The sequence below is a fragment of the Papaver somniferum genome, unplaced genomic scaffold (assembly GCF_003573695.1).
Source record: "Papaver somniferum cultivar HN1 unplaced genomic scaffold, ASM357369v1 unplaced-scaffold_10, whole genome shotgun sequence".
Taxonomy (NCBI): domain Eukaryota; kingdom Viridiplantae; phylum Streptophyta; class Magnoliopsida; order Ranunculales; family Papaveraceae; genus Papaver; species Papaver somniferum.
Window position 1 is genome coordinate 3,966,903 of NW_020618825.1, and position 16,324 is coordinate 3,983,226.

The 16,324-nt window shown below is 37.7% G+C and overlaps 1 long non-coding RNA gene across 1 annotated transcript; it reads right to left on the reverse strand.

Annotated features, from left to right (window-relative positions):
* Positions 1-4,525: 4,525 nt before the first annotated feature.
* LOC113327015 lies at positions 4,526-8,670 on the reverse strand. The gene is made up of 5 exons (XR_003348686.1): positions 8,377-8,670; positions 7,066-7,748; positions 6,346-6,470; positions 5,727-6,216; positions 4,526-4,811 (listed from the first exon to the last, which is right to left on the reverse strand). It is a non-coding gene; the product is annotated as an uncharacterized LOC113327015 (long non-coding RNA).
* Between the last annotated feature and the right edge of the window lie 7,654 nt (positions 8,671-16,324).

The following is a 16,324-nucleotide window of genomic DNA, read 5'->3' on the forward strand; positions in this document are numbered from 1 at the left end:
TTCTTATTGGTCGGGGGCCAAGAGCATGATTCGACGCTCATTTACCCACCCGTTCTATTGTGCTACATCAATCCTTGATTCTTATTGGTCGGGGGCCAAGAGCATGATTCGGCGCTCATTTACCTATCCATTCTATTTTGCTACGTCAATCCTTGATTCTTATTGGTCGTGGCCCATGAAGAGCATGATTCGACGCTCATTTACCCACCCATTCTACTGTGCTACGTCAATCCTTGATTCTTATTGGTCGGGGGCCAAGAACATGATTCGGCGCTCATTTACCTATCCATTCTATTTTGCTACGTCAATCCTTGATTCTTATTGGTCGTGGCCCAGGAAGAGCATGATTCGGCGCTCATTTACCCACCCATTATAATTTGCTACGTCAATCCTTGATTCTTATTGGTCGGGGGACAAGAACATGATTCGACGCTCATTTACCTATCCATTCTATTTTGCTACGTCAATCCTTGATTCTTATTGGTCGTGGCCCAGGAAGAGCATGATTCGGCGCTCATTTACCTATCCATTATAATTTGCTACGTCAATCCTTGATTCTTATTGGTCGTGGCCCAGGAGCTCTAGAATTCGAGCTTTTGGTCTAACTTTCAACGTGAGGCCAGCAATTTCAACTGAAATTATATATAAAATGGTAGGAGAGATGTAGGTTTAGAAGTTAATGTAAAATTATTACTTTTTCTCTTCTATCAGTTTCATCAAGATATGATTAGATTTTCGTAATAAAAAAAAAGAAAATTATTACTTTTTTTTACAGATTCAACTTGGTTCGGAGAGATTATCAGTTTGGAATCTAATTAATGTTTCTATCGAGTTCTAATCCAAGGAAAAAATGCAACAGTAACAAATTAAAAGTTGCTATCATAAAAATTATAAAATAGTTAAATCGTCATCACTCTCATCACCTTCATTTTTACCATTGCTATGGTCGATAAATATTTTATATATAAGCGCCCGTCCGTTGCACGGGTTCAAATTGGTTGTCCCAAAGGTAATTAATCCATTTAAGCGTATAGGTTTTTATGTAAAAAATAGGTTATGTATATTGAGAGTGATTAGGCGCTCATTTACCTACTCATTCTATTTTGCTACGTCAATCCCACGATTCTTATTGGTCGGGGGCCAAGAGCATGATTCGACGCTCATTTACCCACCCGTTCTATTGTGCTATGTCAATCCTTGATTCTTATTGGTCGGGGGCCAAGAGCATGATTCGGCGCTCATTTACCTATCCATTCTATTTTTCTACGTCAATCCTTGATTCTTATTGGTCGTGGCCCATGAAGAGCATGATTCGACGCTCATTTACCCACCCATTCTACTGTGCTACGTCAATCCTTGATTCTTATTGGTCGGGGGCCAAGAACATGATTCGGCGCTCATTTACCTATCCATTCTATTTTGCTACGTCAATCCTTGATTCTTATTGGTCGTGGCCCAGGAAGAGCATGATTCGGCGCTCATTTACCCACCCATTATAATTTGCTACGTCAATCCTTGATTCTTATTGGTCGGGGGCCAAGAACATGATTCGGCGCTCATTTACCTATCCATTCTATTTTGCTACGTCAATCCTTGATTCTTATTGGTCGTGGCCCAGGAAAAGCATGATTCGGCGCTCATTTACCTATCCATTATAATTTGCTACGTCAATCCTTGATTCTTATTGGTCGTGGCCCAGGAGCTCTAGAATTCGAGCTTTTGGTCTAACTTTCAACGTGAAGCCAGCAATTTCAACTGAAATTATATATAAAATGAGAAAGTTAAATGAAACTTTGAAGAAATTCATGGGTGATTGTAAACCTTCAATGTATACCACCATTCGAGCAACTCTTCACGTGAATGGCCTTACTTGGCCAATAGGAATTATGAAGAAAAAAAAGGTGGAAAGAAAAGAAAAGGTCATGAGGAAAAACAAAAAAAAAACTTAGTGCTACTGTAGGTATTACTCAATTTATTAATCACCCATGAATTTCTTCAAAGTATCATATAGCTTTTGATTTGGTGCACGAGACTTTTGATTTTCTCCCATGGATAGCTTCCGTTGGCCATGGCGTTAAAGAACTCATGGTATTGGGAGGGAATTTGTGTGTTCTAGAAGTAGTTCCAGGTAATCATATCACGAGATGGGAATCAAATTATACACAGGAACACCGAGGGTATGCCTTCTCTTGGGTTACGAAGGTTACTATAGCATGGAATTGGGAAGACGGAAGCTGGGGCGACCAACATCTGTTGTGGTACAATGCTATTCTCTCTTGTTATGACCCTGAAACGGAAACTTTGAGAAAGCTAGATGATACTTTGAAGAAATTCATGGGTGATTGTACGACACCTTCGGTTTATACCACCAATCGAGCAATTCCTCACGTGAATAGACATGTTTTGCTGAAAACGATGATGAACACAAAGGGTGGAAAGAAAAGAAAAAGTTATTGTTGCTACTAGGTTAATTACTCGAGTTATCTTCCATTGTTTTGGTGTCTTTTTTTTCTTTCTTTTTCTGCTTTTGGAGTTCAATGATAACCCAACATATTTATATTGAGAAACAGTGATCGCAGCTAGTTATGCGAGAAGTTTATTGTGAATCAGGAATAAATTAATTAACCAGTTACCAGGTTGTTAAATAAGTTCACGACATTAATTCAAAATTCATGAGCTAGTACTGATATTTGATTGCGAGTGCTTGAAGGCCTTAAATGGGAGGAAGTAATAAGGCTGTGGGAAAGACGTTTGGTCATTTTTTTAGGTGAACCCAAGACTATTGGTCCAGTAGGAAAAGTTGTTTCTTGTTTGGTCTATAATTATTTGAGAAAATAATTATTTAAAAAAATAAAGTGGACAAATATATCATCCCGTATTATTTTCGTAATTTCTCTGTTTCCATAATTATTTAAGTTCATGTTCTCTGATATAAATTCTAGACTTTCTACTTATTTTCTTGTAGGAACTCTTTCTGTTTGATGAACTGTTAGGTGTTTGGTAATGTTTTTTTATAGATTCGAATCATTCTTAAAAATGAACACAACAAAAAATTCATTATAATGAACAAAAAACAGAGTTCATTCTTTCGAATAAATACCTAATTAAAACCACCAAATCAAGTCTGAAAAAATTGTTCATTCTTTCAAATGAACACCCAATCAAAGTTCATTATTATGAACAAAAATCAGAGTTCATTCTTTTAAATTTATTTCAAATGAACAATCAATCAAAATTCATTATTATGAACAAAATTCAAAGTTCATTTGTCAGATTGAACACCTATGAAAACAAACTAATTCAAACCTAGAACAGAGTTGATTCGTGAAAATGACACCTAATAATTTAAGACCTAAAACATAACATGAACAGGCAACAAAAATACATTAAAAACATAGTTCATTCTTTCGAATGAACACCTAATGAATCAAGATCTAAAATAAAGTTCATTCTTTAACATGAACGCACAACAAAAATCAGAGTTCTTTTTTTCGAATGAACACCTAATAAAAAGATCTCAAAATAGAGTTCATTCTTTAAATCTTCATCATCTTCAACACCAACAACAGTAGCAGAAAAGAAGAACATAAAAAATCTTCATCGTTTTCATCGTCAAAAACCTAGAAAAAATGGAAGAAAAAAGGATTATTTTCATCATCGTCGTCTACGTCATCTTCGTCTTCATCATCTTCATAAGAAAAAATAATTATAAGGAAAAGAAGAGGAAAACTTTCAAGAGATTTAATGGAGAAATTACCATTACGAATCACAGCAAGACATAATTTCTGGCTTATTTCCAATAGTCTCACAATTACAGCAGGGAAGTATGCAGAACACGAACCACAGCAAGACATAATTTTTGGCTTATTTCCAATAGCTTCACAATTACACGGCAGGGAAGTATGCAAAGCATGGCAAAATCTGCTACCTAAATCCAAGATGGGTTTACTATACGTTAAGGCAACTGGTGAATTCGAAGCACAATTCTATATTTCGACACAATTTCTTTTTGATACGTTTAGCAGTAACTTGAGTTAGACTGCAGTTTTGTTTTTAAAACAAAAGTCTCATCACTGGAGAGCACATTCAACTTCCAGTTATTAAATGGTGTACCGCCAGTTTGAAGGCAGTGAAACGGCGCACCATTTTGTAGGCAGTGACTCAAATCCGGCGATTGGATTCGGTCAAGTATTGCATACATGTTGTTGTTCTGCGGGACAATAATGACCAGGATGTTCAGGTGTATACCATGATAATCGCCTATAGTCAAGATCCTACAAACTGCACTACAGAATACAGACATTGGAACTAAATTTTTTGTCCCTTAATAGTACCATCTGAGCTGTATCCTACTTGTTTTTCAACTATTACTAATACCATAAGATACAGGTGTTACTTCTAGAGTGTGGCCACAATGTCCTACTGACTTTGGTCCCTGAAAATTTTGATTTACCATGCTCTTAAGTGTTCTACCAGCCGTTTAAAGTTGTATAGAAATGATAATCAAACTGATCTGTCACGGAAACTGAAGTTCTGCATTTGCATTCAGGCATAAGATTTTACATAACAAAATTTGTGATTCCATTAAAAGGTTATCTTAAAAACAATACGATACATCGCCTCTATATAGCTACTCTATCGTAAAACAATTGTCAATTACAAAGATCTATTTCTTTTCCAAGAGCTGCTAATTCGAAGTTTACTTACAGCTGTGGTTTTGAGCAGCAAAAGCCTAGAAGCGCGCTCTTGTCACGTCACCCCATATCTCAATCCATACGCTTGTAATTCTGCTTTCAACCTCTCCACAAAACCTGCATATATCGACAAATAACAGTACATTACAACAACAATTAGACATTTATATCAACTGATACATAATAGAAGGTTTAACTAGATTACTGAACCCAGGGTAATAAGAATATGGCGGAGTATTAGACCAACCGTAGCTATGAATTTTATGCATTCTAAGCACCTAATAAGTTTTTCCTTTTTTTTGAATATGTGTATACAACCGAGCATTGAGGAACAAAGGGTTCTGGAACTTCAAACTGCAAGTACTTTAAAATTTATGTCAAAGACAAATAGACAATTATACTTGATACACAATTCGACACAACTAGCAGATGAAGCTGGTTATGCTTAGAAAGTTTACCATTAGGGTTAATGAATAATTGAATACCTCAAGAGTCCCAGACATACATATACCAGAGCAGATCACACATCACATGTTGTACATGACTCCATTATCTAACCTAAACATATATTACTTTCCATTTGGTGGTGTCTCATTTTTCTCTTCTTTGCTCGTCATGCCATACATACAACCAAGGAGCCACTCTATTCACAAGAGAAGACACCAAAAGGAAACAAGTCATGTCTAGAAATTTTGATCAGTGAACAATATATCAATCAAGGCGTTTGCTAAATGCCTAAATGCCAAGGCTAATCCATAAGATGGATAAAAGGAGTATTTCTTATAATATTTGGCATGAAGGAAGTCCATTCAATTCTACCAACTCGATTTTCGAAGGACAGTTTAGAATGCTGAACTGCCTTACTCTATCCATCTCTCAAGGTATCCGGTTGAAAGTTCCATGTCTACATCCTACTAAAGAGAGAACTGATACAGCTAACTTCTCAAGAGAAAACTGTTTGGTGTAATTCACAATAATCAATTATCAATCGCCATACAACACATAAAGTACAGGAAGGAGTTGCACACATACCTCTATCTCCGCAGAAGAGTGAAAATCATTGAAATCCAGTACTTCTCCAAAGTCATAGTTGTTTTCACTTGAAACTGCTGCTTCTTCAACAGACCCATTAGTTTCAGCAACAACTGCATTACTTACAAAACTACTCCCAGTTTCCAAATTCGTAAATTTTTCACTTTCAGATCAATTAGTTTCAACAGACCCATTTTCCTTCAAAGTGAACCTCATCTTTAGATACAATATCCTCATGACTCTCTAATTCAGGTCCTACAAGCTGATGAACTTCAATATGAACTCCGGACCCTTGCCCCACTTCAAAACATCCCAAGTTCCTCTCTGTTGAAAATCCAGGAGAACAAGATTACCACTAAACTTCTCCACTGAACCAGAACCAGAACTGCCTTAACCATCCTTTAATTTTATATCATGAATTCCATCATCAAGAACCTCCGATTTTCTGTCATCACCGCTATCACCTTTGTCATCATCTTCATTCACCACCCTAAAAAACCAACAGAAACTATCTATTACTATATTCTAGAAAAATTTCAACAAAGACAAGAACACCAACACAGTGTTAATATTTGTCTGTGGTAGTGGAGCACCGCCACCAAAAACAATCACCACTCACCATAGACAAGTTCAAGTTTTAATGGTGCTGAAGGGTGATATTTGGGGCATAGACCACCAGCAGCAGCAACAACCACACGCACCATCCACCACCATGTTTAGATTTCAATCACATTATACGAAAACCTATGAAACAAAAAAACAAACACATGAACACCAGCACAACCTCAATAGTGGTAACATTTGTGGGCGGTGGGTGATAGTTGGATCTGTGTGGACCACCACCTCCAAAAGCAATCACCACTTGCCACCAAACATTTAATATTTAATTTGTTCCGGTATTAGTAATAGAATAACCCTCCCTTTTTCTCTCATTCAAAACCGTGCATGAGACTTTCATCTCGCACGGCTCCTAAGTGATAAAAGAAAGAAGAACTCATCTTCTTTCTTTTTTGATTACCTTCATCGCGTATGTATAAGACCGAATCCATTCGATTTCTAAAAAGGATTACTAATCCTTAACTTTTCGAGGAATCCTTCATCAACGGTTATGAATGACTGACTTAGTGGTGATTGATGATAGTTGGTCCGGCATAGACCACCACCACCACTCACTACCCACCACCATGTTTCAATTTCAAAGGTGGTGGTAGGTGTTAGTTGGGCATGCAGAGACCATCAGCAGCAAATTAACAACCACAACCACCTTGCTATCAATATAATAAAGTTTATGTAAAAAAATCACAATAACATTACAAGGAAAACCTAAAACAATTCTTACCATAGCCTTCAAATGCTTTTCTGAATTCCTCCCAAAAGAAAGAAAGATCTTCCTTTTACCTTCCCTCAAACTCCCTAATGGATCCCTAACAGCATTCTCAACACCTTCAACACATTTCTCAGAATCCTCTTTACATTTCTCAATATAATTCTCATCTGCTTCATACCCATTTTATTTTCAATTCTTTGGAAACTGCTCAGTAACTTTCTCTAATCTCCTCTCTACTTCTTCAGCTTTCCATTCTTATAATTTCTTCTCAGCATTAACACGTCGTAGTCTCTAATTAGCTCTCTTCTTCTTTAGCATCCGTTTTTCAAAAAGGCTGCACTTTCATCAACTATTTGAATATAACTTTCAGATATAGTTTCAACAGACCCATTTATTTTAACGTAAACCTCAGTTTCAGATACAATATCCTCATGACTCCCCGACTCCGTCCTACAAGCTGATGGATTTCAGTATGAACTCCAGACCCTAGCCCCAGTTGAAAACATCCCAATCTCCTCTCTGTCAAACCTCCAGGAGAAGAAGATTCACCACCACAATTCTCCACTGAACCAGAACCAGAACTGCCTTCACCATCCTTTAACTTTACATCATGACTTCCATCATCAAGAACCTACAAATTTCCATCATCTTCATCAGCACTGCTATCACTTTCGACATCATTTTCTTTCACCGGCCTACAAAATCAACAGAAACCATCAATTCCTAATTTCTTGAAATATTTCAAGAACAAGAAGAACACCAGCACAACCTTCAAACTTCAATGGTAGTAATATTTCCGCGTGGTGGGTGATGCAGTTGGGTCTGCACAAACACCACTACGTAAAGACACCACTGTAAGTGGGTGATAGTTAACCCTGTTTCAATTTCTAAGGTGGTGATGGAACTAGTTGGGTCTGTCTAAACCAACACCACCAAAAGTGGTGACCGCTCCCACCAACAAGTTCCAATTTCAGTGGTTGTGATGTGTGATGGAACTAGTTGGGCCACCACCACAAGCAACAATCACCACCCACCACCATATTTCAATTTCAAAGGTGGTGATGGTTGTGAGTGGTGGTGATAGGTGCTAACTGGGTATCGCAGATCACCATCACTAGCAACAATCACCCATTACCACGTTTCAATTTCAAAGGTGGCGTCGTGGGTGGTGGTGATGGTTGCAGCTTGGGTATGCTAGACCACCACCACCAGCAACACCCACCACCATGTTTCAATTTTAATCACAATACAATAAATTAGATAATCTATGCAACAAAATAACAAACACAGTACAAGCTAAACCCAAACCCTAAACAATCTTACCATAGTTTCAAACGCTTTTCAGAATTCCTCCCGGAAGTAGGAAAGATCTTCCTCTTCCCCTCCTTCAAACTCCCAAACGCATCCCTAACAACATTATCAACACCTTTAGCACAAGCAACTTTGAAATTGTAATTTGGGTTTCATTGTTGATTTGTTTGGTTCCGGTGATTAATCTCTGATGAACTTGGGGATTTTCAGTTACTTTGAAATTGTAATTTGGGTTTCATCGTAGATTTGTTTGGTTCATGTGGCCAATTTCTGATGAATTTAGGGGATTAGAGTGATTTTGTGTAGATGGGTTTCATTCACCTGATATTGTTGGGTTGTGAATTTCAAGGTTGCTGTTCTGCCAATTTTATTATTGAGTAGCGTGGCTGAGTTAAGGGGTACCAGTTTTATTTGGGCCCCACCTAATTTTGTGCTTAGGTCGAAGGAGGTCTTAAATGGTCAAACACTTGATTACTGTACAAACCCTAGTACTATATTTAGAAAGAGATGGTGAGACAGTCCTGAATTTGGAAGAATAAAAGAAGAAGAGAACTTTCAAGAGGTTTTAATGGAGAAGTTACCATTAGAAATCACAACAAACATACTTCTTCTTTTTGGCTTACCAATAGTATCACAATTACGGTGCAGAGAAGTATGCAAAACATGGAAGACTTTGATACTAAAACCCAATAAGAAGCTTAAGATGGGTTTACTTTATGCTACAACTGATCAAATTGATGAAGCACGCTTCTATTTTTCAGAACAAAATAAGATGACGATGATGATGATAAGGTTAGTAGGACTAATCATGTTGATGAACAACTCCGCTATTTCGGAACACTTGAGTTAGATCGCTGTTCAACATCCAAAAGTTTCTTGGTTGGTTCTTGTAACGGTTTAGTTTGTTATGCCAGATTACTAACCTATGACATATTATTAGTGAAAATCTATATTTCCAATCTTGTCACCGGAGAGCACATTCAACTTCCGGTTATTAACTGGTTGTGAGGCTCAAAACCGGCTATTGGATTCGGATACAATAGTGTAAGTGATGAGTACAAGGTTGTCGTTCTGCAGAACAATAATGACCGAGATGTTTATGTGTATACCCTCCAAAGTGATACTGAGTGGAGATACCAAAAAAGTAAGAAACACCTTTTGTACCACTGGAGTGTTACACAATCAGCGGGTGTTCTTGCAGGTGCAGCTCTTCACTGGATGGATGAGCATAATAATATTATAGCTTTTGATTTGGAGTATGAGACCTTTGAATTTCTCCAATTGATACCCTCATCTTTTGGCCGTGGCGTTAGAAAACTCATGGTATTGGGAGGGAATTTGTGTGTTCTACAAGTACTTCCAAGTAAACATGTCGCGATATGGGAATCAAATCATACACAGGAACGCAGCGAGTATGCCTGCTCTTGGGTTACGAAGCTTACTATAGCATCGGATCGGGAAGACTGCAGCTGGGGCGACAAATGTGTGTTGTGGTACAATGCTGTTCTCTCTTGTTATGACCCTGAAACTAGAACTTTGAGAAAGCTAGATGAGACTTTGAAGAAATTCATGGGTGATTGTACGACGCCTTTGGTATATACCACCAATCGGGCAACTCCTCACATGAATAGCCTTGTTTCGCTGAAAGCGATTATGAACACAAGGGGTGGAAAGAATTAAGAAAAAGTTACTGCTCGTAGGTTACTCGTGTCAGCTTCCATTGTTTTTTGGTTCGTTTTCTTTTTCTGCTTTTGGATTTCAATTGTAACCCAATAATTTCCTTCTCTTTTTTCTTTAATCTTTGGTTTTTCCAACATAAATACCATATTTCAAATTTGAATGCTTAGATCTGTACTATCAACAGTGACCTCTTGCAGCTAGTTATTTGAGAAGTTAATTGTGAATCAACTAAGAATAATTTAATTAGCCAGGTTGTTAAATAAGATTTATTACCTAGTACTGATGTTCCAGTGTTAACTAAACAATAAGGACATAAGAGATGAAGTGAAGAGGAGATGAATTTGGTTACACCACCAGCGCCATTCTTAGGAATCTATCAGGCATCAGCAGATCGCCCAATCTAATAGTTTCAAATAGCTCCCCAAAATATGGCTTACTTTAAGATGACATTAATAGCTCTATTAATATGTGTATCGCCACGAAAGCATGGAAATCCATCCCTTCACGGAGTATATAGTAATTTATTTCTTCGAAATATCTCTTGGTGCTCCAATACACACGTCCAAAATATGAATTAACCTTATAGTTTTCTGGCGGTACTCGTCATGAGATGGTGATGATCATGGGAGGAGAATATGCGAGAGTAATGTGATGACCTCTGATGATATGTTCCTCCAATCATAAAAGCTACTGCTTGTCCACATTGCACAAAAGCTTTTCAAGCTTCCCCTGAGTAACCAGCAGAAAATTTTCCCTCTATATAAGAACAAAATCAAAAGAGTACAATATTCTATGGTGAATTTTCATTGACGCATGGACTTCACTTCCGAAAGACTTCTTAACAACTTTAGCTAATTCCATTGGAAATTTTAATGCAGCTATCCTCCCGCACTGATGAAATAGTATCTGGTATCAAAGGCTTCTGTTGCCTGATCAATTATGTCCTCCAACACTATTTGTACATCGTAATTCCATTGACCCGTCTGCTCGGGATTTCCTACTTATTCTGTTGGCAAGCGAATGGCGGCAAGAGACGTGAATGAAAGAAACAGCGAACCGAATAAAGGAGCTAAAATTATCACGGAAAATCTTGGTTTGGCGGCCTTCTGTGTTTAGGTCAAAGGAAGTCTTAGATGGTCAAATCAAACGCTTAACTCTTGGCAAACCCTAAAACGATGGTCAAATCGAACGCTTAACTCTTAGGCCAACCCTAAAACAAAGTCATTAGGGTACAAACATTCATTAGAAAACGTGCATATACATATAGGAAGAGAGTTAGACAGTCGTGAATGCGGCGAGACCTCGGAAGAAGAAAACTTTCAAGAGATTTATGGAGAAGTTACCATTAGAAATCACAGAAACCATATTTTCTCGTTTACCAAAAATCTCACAGTTACATTGCAGAGAAGTAGGTAAAACATGGGAAACTTCTCTTCCTAAACCCAAGACGGGTTTACTTTACGTTAAGGAGGCTGGTCAAACTAAAGCACGATTTTATTTTACAGAACAAAGTGATGATTATGAGGTTAGTAGTACTAATCATATCGATAAACAACTCTGTTGTTTCGAAAAACTTAGTTTTTCAAACAGAAATTTCGTAGTTGGTTCTTGTAACGGTTTAGTTTGTTATGCCAGAATAGCAAACCACAACATCTTTTTGATTTAACTTTTATATTTGCAATCCTGTCACCGGAGAGCACATTCAACTTCCGGCGATTCAACGGTGGCCGGACTATATTTACAGCAGTGACTCAAATCCGGCGATTGGATTTGGTTATAGTCGTGTAAGTAATGAATACAAGGTTGTTCTTATCCCGGACAATGGTGAAGGGGAAGTTAAGGTGTGTACCGTCCAGGGTGGTGCTACTGAGCCTGTGTGGAGATCTTTGTGGAGAAACAAAGAAAGTTATAGACGCCTTTTGTCCCACTTGACTACTGTTTTACAGCCATCCGGTGTTTTTTCTGGTGAAGCTCTTAACTGGATAGAACAGGCCAGTACAAAACCTAAGGCTGTAGCTTTCGATATGGAACATGAAACGTTGAAGTTGCTACCATCAATACCTTTTGTTGGTCATGACGTTAAACATGTCGGGCTCATGGTATTAGAAGGGGATTTGTGTGTGATAGAAGTAGTCCCAAGTAAACATGTCACAATATGGCCATTTGGGAGTTAAAATATAGGAAGACCGTCAACTATTCACAGGGACAGTGCAGACACCTTTCCAGTTGGGAAATAAAGTTCACTTTAGCATGGGAAGACTACAGCTGGTTTCAGCCATTTCGGCTAACAAAGAGTGATGGATGTTTGTTGTGGTACAATGTTGTTCTCTCTTGTTATGATCCTGAAACTAAGTCTTTGAGAAAGCTAGATGAGACTATGAAGAAATTCATGGGTGATCTTACGCCTTATATACATACCACCAATCGAGCAACTCCTCACGTGAATAGCCTTGTTTGGCCAATAGAGATTACGAAGAAAAAAGGTGGAAAGTATGGCATGGAAAAATAACGAGCTCACAATTACATCCAAGCGACTAAGGCGTATACTCTTCATGTAACAGCCGAAAACCCCAACACAACAGTTTACAAAGACCGGCTATGAAAAACTCATCAATCTCAAAACATGTCGGACTATAGTATGACTCAGACTTCACTAAAACTGCTGAACAAAGTTTTATTCTGATAAAATGTAGTTGCGGAAAATCAGCTGAAAAACCCCAACTTCAATTTAGAAGAAAAAATATTCCTTCTTCCATGATATAGATAACTGGAATGTTACTGTAGGATCGAGCAAGAGAGAGGAGAGGATAAAAGAAAGCAAATAAACGATTACATTGATAATCAGTTTGGTGTACATTCTCTCATGGCTTAACAACCTACTTATAGTCTCACAAACTTGACAATCACTCAAAGCACTTTCCTAATAAAAAAAACTCTAAATAAAGCACACTTCTAGAAACACAAAGAAACTCTAAACATAGTAAAATTCTAAATACAGCAACCGACACAACTTGCTCTTCTAGTTAACTCGAACTTTCAAATATCGCATAGTGTGTCAACAGCGTATGTTGATCCAACTTGACTGCGTCAACTGCAGCAGTTGATCCATTCGGACTGGATCAACATATGATGTTGATCCACGAACCAAATCCATACTCTAGTTATCTTCCATTATGTTTTTGTTCTTTTTCTTTTACTGCTTTTAGAGTTCAATTGTATGAAACCCAATAAATTCCTTCTCCTTTTTTATCTTTCCTTTTTCCAACATAAATACCATATGTCAAATTTGAATGCTTAGGTCTGTTCTATCAACAATGATCTCTTGCAGCTAGTTATGTGGAGAAATTTTTTGATGGGGGCGAAATCCGAAGGGGGCATGGAAGACAAATGATATGTTGACACATGTCTTTGATTCCCATGAATTCTATTTCCAATAATACCAACAACAATTAAGAAAACAAGTTTTCTGTCCAAAAATACATTTCTTTTATATTATTAAAAACAAAATTCATGGGAATCAAAGACATGTATCAACATATCATTTGTCCCCCATGCCCCCTTCGGATTTCGCCCCCGTGTGAGAAGTTAATTATGAATCAACTAGGAATAATTTAATAAACCAGGTTCTTAAATAAGTTCCCGAAAATAATGCAAGATTCATGACCTCGTACTGCATACATTCGTGCTGAAACCGTGTGTTGAGAAAATTAAGAGAGCATGTTGTCAGTTGGGACAATCGGCACAGTTTTTAGTGTACCTGTATATGCTTTGTTGGAGATTAGCAAAATCAATAAGGACCAGTAAAGATGGTGTGGAAGGAGATCATCTGAGAGATTAATGTAATGACCTCTGATGGGTGCCTCAATATCATAAAAGCTCCAGCTTGTTGCCCATTGCATAAAAGCTTTTCAAGCTCCCCTTAACGAGTTGATCATAAACACAAATTTGAAAAAATTTCCCCTACTGGAGAACAAAATCCAAAGAGTTTTACAATGTCCCTATGGTGAATTTCCATCGATGCATGAACTTCACTTCCGAAAGACTTCTTAACAACTTTAGTTAATACCATTGGAAAGTTTAATGCAGCAACGACCTGGCTCGTTGATATCTCTTCTTTATACACACTTCCATATCCTCCAGCACTAATGAAATATATGGTATCAAAGGCTTCTGTTGTATCAATTTATGTCCTTGAACACTATTTTTACATCCGTCTGCTCCAGATTTCGTACAAGTTCTTTGCGCTGCAGAATGGTGGCAGGAAATGGGAATGAAAAGAAATAACGAACCAAACAAGGAGCTAAGATTATCACAACAAGTCTTGGTTTGACGTTTTTTGTTTGCATGGGCACGGTTCAAAACCTCCAGAGACCGCACATAGGTCAAAGGACCAGTCGACTCATTTGACGAAATACTGATAAGACCACGCCTAATTTTGTGTTTAGGTCAAAGGAGGTCTTAAATGGTCAATCAAATGCTTAACTCTCTTGGCCAACCCTAAAACAAAGTAATTAGAGTAATCTACACCATTAGAAAGTTAGACACTCGTAAATGCGGCGAAAATTTAGAAGAAGAAAAGAAGAAGAAATTTCATGGAGAAGTTACCATTAGAAATCACAACAAAGATATTTTTTGGCTTACCGATAGTCTCACTATTACAGTGAGAAATATGCAAAATATGGGGAACTTCACTACCTCAACCCAAGATGGGTTTGCTTTACGTTAAGGAAAGTGGTCAACTAGAGCACGATTCTATTTTATAGAACAAAATAATTCTGATGATGATGATGATAAGGTTAGTAGTAATAATCACGTCGATGAACTCTGTTTGTTAAGGAGAACTTAGTTTTTCAAACAAAAGTTTCATTGTAGGTTCTTGTAACGGTTTAGTTTGTTATGCCAGAATAGTAACCTCTAACATCTTTTTGATAAACTTTTATATCTGCAATCCTGTCACCGGAGAGCACATTCAACTTCCGGCTATTAACTGGTGGGCGGACCGTATTTTCAACTGTGATTCGAATCCGGCAATTGGATTTGGTTACAGTCGTGTAAGTAATGAATACAAGGTTGTTCTTATCCGGGACAATGGTGACGGGGAAGTTAAGGTGTGTACCGTCATGGGTGGTACTACTGAGTCTGTGTGGAGATCTTTGTGGAGGAACAAATAAGGGGTAATTCGTGTTACCTCCCCTGGTGAAGATTATAATTTGAGTTACCTCCCCCGATGAAGATTATAATTTGAGTTACCTCCCTTATATAAATAAAATTAGCAAAACCTTCCTTCGTTAAGAATTCCGTCCAAAAGTCAGTTAGTTGAGTCACCAGATATATACAGGTGGACAAAACTAAACACGTGGTAATTAGCTTCCCAAAATACCCTCATCTTCATTTTTCTTCTTCCCAGTAACAATTACAATACTAGCATACATTTAAGGTTTATTTCAGTCCATCACAGCAACAACATCTTGTACAGTAGAGAATAACAACCCAGACAAATTCAACATTAACTAGAGGAAGTTTTACTAATTTTATTTCTGTAGGGGGAGGTAACTCAAATTATAATCTTCACCAGGAGAGGTAACGCAAATAACCCAACAAAGAAATTAATAGATGCTTTTTGTCCCAGTTGACTACTGTTTTACAGCCGGCCGGTGTTTTTGCTGGTGGAGCTCTTAACTGGATAGATCAGGCAAGTACAACACCTAAGGCTGTAGCTTTCGATATGGAAGATGAAACGTTGAAGTTTCTCCCATCAATACCTTTTGTTGGCCATGACGTTAAACATGCCGGACTCATGGTACTGGAAAGGAATTTGTGTGCTGTAGAATTAGTTCCAAGTAAACATGTCACAGTATGGGAGTTGAGATGTAGGAACACTCTCAACTATTCACAGGAATGGTGCGGACATATTTCCAGTTGGGATTATGAAGTTCAGTATAACATGGGAAGACTACAGATGGTTTCAGCCATTTGCGCTAACAAAGAACGATAAATGTTTGGTGTGGTACAATGTTGTTCTCTCTTGTTATGACCTTGAAACTAAAACTCCGAGGAAGTTAGATGAGAATTTGAAGAAATTCATGGGTGATTGTAAGCCTTTTATAAATACCACCAATCGAGCAACTCCTCACGTGAATAGCCTTATTTCGCCAATAGCGATTACGAAGAAAAAAGGCGGAAAGAAGAGAAAAGGTTACGAGGAAACAAAATGGAAAAAAACTTAGTGCTACTTTAGGTTTTATTCAAGTTATTAATCTTCTATTGATGTTTTTTTTAC